Source organism: Sus scrofa, chromosome 6 (genome assembly GCF_054392235.1).
Source record: "Sus scrofa isolate SSC_HxYL_T2T_F1_AM1 chromosome 6, Sscrofa_HxYL_maternal_Yorkshire_Landrace_v2.0, whole genome shotgun sequence".
NCBI lineage: Eukaryota > Metazoa > Chordata > Mammalia > Artiodactyla > Suidae > Sus > Sus scrofa.
This window is the reverse complement of record NC_139388.1, coordinates 136,432,519-136,438,518: the sequence shown is the minus strand read 5'-3', so window position 1 is coordinate 136,438,518 and position 6,000 is coordinate 136,432,519. Positions and strand designations below refer to the sequence as shown.

General features: G+C 49.9%; 1 protein-coding gene across 18 annotated transcripts in view; it reads left to right on the top strand.

The window, feature by feature from the left end:
• The first annotated feature begins 4,766 nt into the window (after positions 1-4,766).
• ADGRL2 (adhesion G protein-coupled receptor L2) overlaps positions 4,767-6,000 on the top strand; it is a 190,459-nt gene continuing 189,225 nt past the window's right edge. For 17 of the 18 annotated variants that reach the window (XR_014805165.1, XM_084959058.1, XM_021096397.2 and 14 more), the window contains exon 1: positions 4,767-4,968. The gene's annotated coding sequence lies outside the window, so the exon portion shown is untranslated. The remainder of the gene's footprint in view (positions 4,969-6,000) is intronic. The other variant, XM_084959060.1, reaches the window with a different exon arrangement.

The following is a 6,000-nucleotide window of genomic DNA, read 5'->3' as shown; positions in this document are numbered from 1 at the left end:
TTCTCTATTAGCAACCAGACCAGTTTCATATGCTTTTTGTTTATTTTATTTTAGAACACTCACAGAGCCCTTGTCACCGGCAAAAATGATGCATACAACCTATCCTCATTAGTTGTTCTCTACAGCATGTAGCTTAAACTTCACACAATTTTTGGCCTGAATCAAGACCACTAATCCAGACCTGGATCTTCTCCCTGCCACACTCCAGTCTACCCCATGTAGCCCCTTGGGAATGGGCTTATCTACAGCAAATTTTGTGAGAATGGGGCACTGAAGAGGTTACTCACTGTGTTCTATTGGCTTATGCTAATCACAATATTTTGCAACCATGCCCATTTTCATGCCTTTTCAGATGCTTTACATTAGTCCCATACTATTGTTTTTCACACTTGTATTTTGACAAGTACCTTATCACTTCGCTCTAAACAAAGTCGCCTAGATGGTAAATAGCTTTAAAAATTAGCATAATTTCTGTATCAGGAATATGTGAACCCATTGAATAAAATAATTTTTAGTTTCTTAAAGATGCTTAAATTAAAAACATGAGTTTCTACAGTTGGAAAAAACATGTATGGTTAAAATGTTTGAAGCCCATCAATCTCTCAAACCACATAAGCTAATGAGTTCCTTCTGTTTTCTTTGAATGAAATCACCATGAGTGGTTAGATGTTGATTTAACATAAAACAAATGGAAATGGGTGTTTCCTTTGTCCTTTGGAGAATTTATTTTTAAAAACAATTAGCAAGCATTATGAAGAAGTCAATGATTTTGCTATTACTTAAATAATAATACAGACTGAATAGTTAAATTGATTGGATTGTAGGGAATGCACAACATACTCCATCTCCCCTTAGCATGCTAACATCTGCAGACATTATTAAACTTCTCATTTCATTTTTTTTCCTACCATAACACCTGTATTGTTATAAATTATGTTTTGAATTGTCATGAAGTGTCAGGCAAATTATGTTTTCTGGATGTGTGTGTGTCATTTAAATGTTCCTTTGTAATGGCAGGTTTGTGGCTAACAGCTTAATCTTAAATATATCAATGCAATTAAAAGCTCTGCTTCAATTCTTTGTGGATACAAAGAGGTTGAGGCATAATGATGTGTAAACTGCAAGGAAAGAATTAAAGATTCTTTAATATTTAAAACATTATGCTAGAGAAGGAATACATTTCGATGTAATTTTAAAAACATCAAACTTACTATATTCTCAGGAAAAAAGTATTGAACACTTTGAACTCTATAAAATACACATCCTATTGAATTAAAATTAAAAATCTGTTGTGAGGCATTTCCCACTCCCTATAGCTTTAACCCACTTCCGACAATTTCTTCCCCCTCCCATGCATCCTCTTTTTTTGTAGTCTCTTTAGAAACAGTACAGAATGACTCACTTATGTCCTGAGCATCAAAGAACTTCAGACCTAAGAAATGTAGACAATAGGTTCTTCCTGAGATTCTTTCTGAGAGAGTTAAATAAATATGCAAATAAGCCAAAATAGGAGCAGCTTAATTTAGGCAAAATTTTCTATTGATTACTTACTACGCTTACTAAGTAAAAACTTCAGCCCAAGTTTTGCCTCCCCAAAGAAAACAGAATTAGACTGATCTATGAACTCATTGGGGCTTCTTGTAAATTGTGCCTACATGAATGAAAAACCTTCAAAGATGAAAAAAGGAAGGACTAAAATTTTTCGGTAAATGCAAATCATTGTTTGCCATATTTCGGTTTACGATCTTGAGTAAAATAATTTTAAATTCCAAGGGAGACTGTGATATATATTAGGTCTGAGAATTCCATAATTCTGCCTCCTTTCCAACTGCTTTAAAGAAGCCTGATTTAATTTTCCTAGGTAGATCTGTTGTATGAATAAATTTTGACAGATGTAAAAACGGAATAAGGTTTCACACCAGGCTGCATAAGTGGGTTTTTTTTTTTCCAGACTAGTTTATTTACTGCATTGATAATATTTGAATTACGTTATTTAAGAAATCCAAAGTGGAAGTGTTTATGTAGTTTATGTCACCAAAGCTCTCAGTGGCTCCTCTTATCTTTTGGATTGGTTAAAATATTTAAACATCAATACATTAAGTAGAAAAAAATTTGATCATCAAGGATTCTTGTTTGAATATGAGAATTATAATGAATTAACTAAAAGAGCATGTTTCATTTATTCGCACATATGTACTTTTAACTTGATTTTTTTGCAAGTTGAGAGGAAATTTGACAAATACTGGATTTACTTTTATACTACAAATATCTGGCTTTGTGACAAAATATAGGTATTTAGAGTCTTCATGTCTTTTGAACAATTTGCTGTTGACATTTTAATAACATTGTTGTTTGAAATGATTTCTGAAGTATGATGACTGCAACATACCCACAGCAAGAAAAAGTACATGTTTCTGAAAGCAAAGAAGCTCAAGTTTCATCCTATTTTCTAGAGGTTTTAAATCTTGGAGAATCAGTTTTTCTCGAAAACCAATGCAAACATGCTTCTTTAATTGATGTCTGCATTTATTAGTATAAACAGTGATTTAGAAATACATCTGAAACATAGTCACTTTCAGCTCAGAAATTTTGTAATTAAAAAAAAAAAAACCCAGGTTTGATTTTATTCGTATGCAAAGGACACTTAACTGGTTTTTAAACATTTTTTCAAGCATGATTTGCTCCATCGTGATCTTTTCTCTTCAGTTTGGGTCCATCGTTGGCACTGCCTGGCTGTTTGCTGACACTACCAACAGAGAAGTGCAAGGAAGTGTGGCCAGAGGACAAGAGCAAAAACAGTTTCAATGTAAGGAAATGAGGGAAACAGACCTAAACAGCACGATGAATGCACTTGCGAGTAAAGAGCCTTGTAGTCTCCTTTCCTTCCTTTGCTTATCCTGGTGGGTTTAATCAAAAACAAACAAAACGCTCTTGTGAAATATAGTCAATAAAGTCAAAGTTTGGCTGACTCTCTGTAACTACAAAGACAAAGTCATCGCAATTTCAAAAAATGTAACTTTCATTAACGAGCCCGCCGGAAATCTCAGGTATCAAAGACGCATTAACCCTGGAGCGTCCCCGGCGCGCCGCAGCCGGACGGAGGCAGTCGAGGCGAACAGACGTTCTTTCTCTAGCGAGCAGTCACACAAAAGGAGGGCCGCGGAAACTAAAAGTTTCGGGGCCTCTGGCTAGCTGCGTGGAGAAAAGAGAAAACCTGGAGACGGGGTGGGTAAAAGACGCATCCTGGGCGCCTCTACGAAGTGCAGACGAGGAGCGAGCTCCTGAGCCTGGAGGGAAGAGGGGCGGGGGCCCCGAGCCGGGCCAGCCCCCTGTGCCCCGCCTCCGAGGCCGGAGCTCCCGGCTCTCCAAATACCCTTCACCCCGTTCCAGAAATAAAATAAATGTTTTTAAAGTGCGTGTGTGTGGACAGGATGGAGAGCGCGCGCCGGCGGAGCGCGCGGAGGACCGAGCGCGCAGTGAGTGGAGTTTGGGAAGGTAGGGGTCGGGATGGAATGGGTGTATATGGACGCGGGGGGCCGGCGGTAGAGCCCGGGGATCCGGGTGTGTTGTAGGGGGAGACGATGGGGGAGAGAGAGGAGGGGCACCCGCCACCGCAGGCCGCCTCCGGCGCGCGTTCCGCGGCCGTGCGCGCGCGTCCCTTGTCGCCGCCGCCCGGACAGCCCTGCGGCCGCCCCGCCGGCGGAGCCGGGGCCGGCCTGTTCTCGGGCGGCTGCTGGGCCACCGCCACAGCCACCCGAACAGCTCGAGCCCGTAAGTGTCCCCTTTCGTTCCCCTCCCCCTGGCTCTGGTGCGCCGCCGCCGCCGCTGCTCAAATGGAGTGGAAAATGGCCATTGGGTGGCAATGAGTTAGAGATGATCTGCTCCACGTTTTGTACTTAGCTGCTCGTAATCTACTTTGGAGTTTGCCTGAGCCTCTTGCTAGAAAAATCGGGAGGGAGAGATTTGTCCTTTGCGGCCGTACACGCTAATATGTTTATATGATTAGCCGAACTCGCGGGGTGGGGAAGTGGGGAGGAGAAGGAGGAGGCTGGAGGTGACTCCAGTTCAGACCTTGCGGAGAGTCTGTGTCAGGACTTCGCACTCCCCCGTCTCTCTAGCTCTCTCTCCCTCTCACTCTCTCCGCTCACACACACACACACACACACACACACACACACACACACACACTCGCAGAGGTACCGGAGCGAAATCGGGAGCTTACCGGAGAATTCCTTGGGATCGTTGGGGCGGGGGGGGGGGGCACCTCCTCTCATTTACTGTGCGTTGCAGTGGCTCGTCCCTGCACCTCCCCGCTTCCCCGAGCCCCGATCGTTGCCTTCCTCCAGTCGCGGGGCAGCGGCCACCGCTCAGCCTTGGTCAGGAGACGCGACATGTGAGGAGGGGGCCGCTGCCGTTTCCCGCCCCAGGCCTCAGGGTTGGCCCAAGGGATGCCAGCCCTCCCGGCGCGGACGGCGGGCTGAGGGGCTTCTCCGGAAGAACTGAGTTGGCCTCGCGCCGCCGGCGTCGGCCCGCCCCTCCCGCGGCCGCCGCTCGAAAGGGACTCCTAAGTCTGCGCACCTCTGTTGGGCTTTTGCCTCAGCCACCCCTTTCGCTCCGCTTCCCGCATTTCTTCTCTTTGCGAGGGAGTGTGCGGTCGAGGGGTGCGGGCTCGCGTGTAAAAGAACCCTCTCGCGGAGCGGCGTGCGGGCAACTGCGGGAAAATGTTGACCTAACCCCAGGAGCCGCCCGGCGCTGGCTGCTTGGCTGGAGGAGGCGGCGGCGGCCAAGCAGGAGGACGCGCCGAGCTGCGGCGCAGTATCCGGCGGGCGAGCCACGGCGCTGCCTCCTGCAGGGACTCGGCGACCCGCTCACGGCCGGCCTCGGCCCTCGCCGGCCGAGGTGGCCGCTGCCCTTGGCGCTTCTCCCCGCGCCAGACGGCCCGCCCCCGGGGCGCGCTCGCCGACCGAGGTAAGAGTCGCGGGAACGAACAATGTGCCTCTGTGCTGGGCTTCGGAGACCTGTTTGCTTTGCGCCTCCCGCCTGGGGGTGGATGCTGGAGGTGGAGGGAGCCTCGGGCCAGTTGGGGCTCGGCTGTTTGTTTCTGTTCAGCTGGGTCGAGGGGAAGACCCAGGCGACCCGGAGCTGTCCCCCCGCCAACTTGCTCCCCCCCCTCCTCGGAAATCGATCCGCAGGACTCCCCCTTCCCGTCCAGCCCGCTGCTTCGCCCTGCGAGTATCGTGAAGCTCTCCAGGCTTCACTCTAGTTGCAGGGGACTCGGAGGGAGGTATTTGTAAGGATGGGGTTCGGCATTTTTTGATTTACTGAAAGCCTGGGTGAGAAGGTGCCGTTCGCCCTTTCCCAGCCTGTCTGGGGAGGGAGGGAAGGTGGGGCGCGCTTTCAGCGGGGCCGCGGGGCAGGAGGCCAGGCGGGGAGTGCGCCCCTGTCCCCCGCCCCGCCTGCCTGCAGAGCTGTCCCGGACTGTGAGTGGAGCCGGAGGCCGAGCGCTGGCAGCGAGTTCAGGGCAAGTGGACGGTGACGGTGTGTGTGTGTTTGGTGGAAGGGGGGCGGGTGGGACGAGTTGTTGCGGGTGGTTGTTTCTGCTCGTCGGTGGTTAGATGGTGTGGAGAGGCGAGGATGACAGCAAAGCACAGCCAGATGTGGCTCGGCCGGCACCGGGGCTGGCAACGATTAGGGGCGGCCCGGCGGGGGCGGGCGGCGGGCCCGGGGAGGCCGAGTGCCTCCCGCACCCGCAGTGAGAGGGCAGCAGTGGGCCGCGCTGCGCCTGAGGGCGAAGTTATTGGGGGTGGGCTTCTGGGCTGGGGCTGCAGGGCTCGGGGGACGGGGTGCTGCGTGGGGAGCGGCCGGGAGGAAAAGGCGTAGGGAGCGCGAGGCCAGGGAGAACCCCCCCCCCGCCCCAAGTCCCGGGCTGACCGTCTTGGACTCCTTGATTGGCTGGGGCCCTCCGACCCCCTGGTGGAGAGGCGAGGGCGAGCCCTGAGA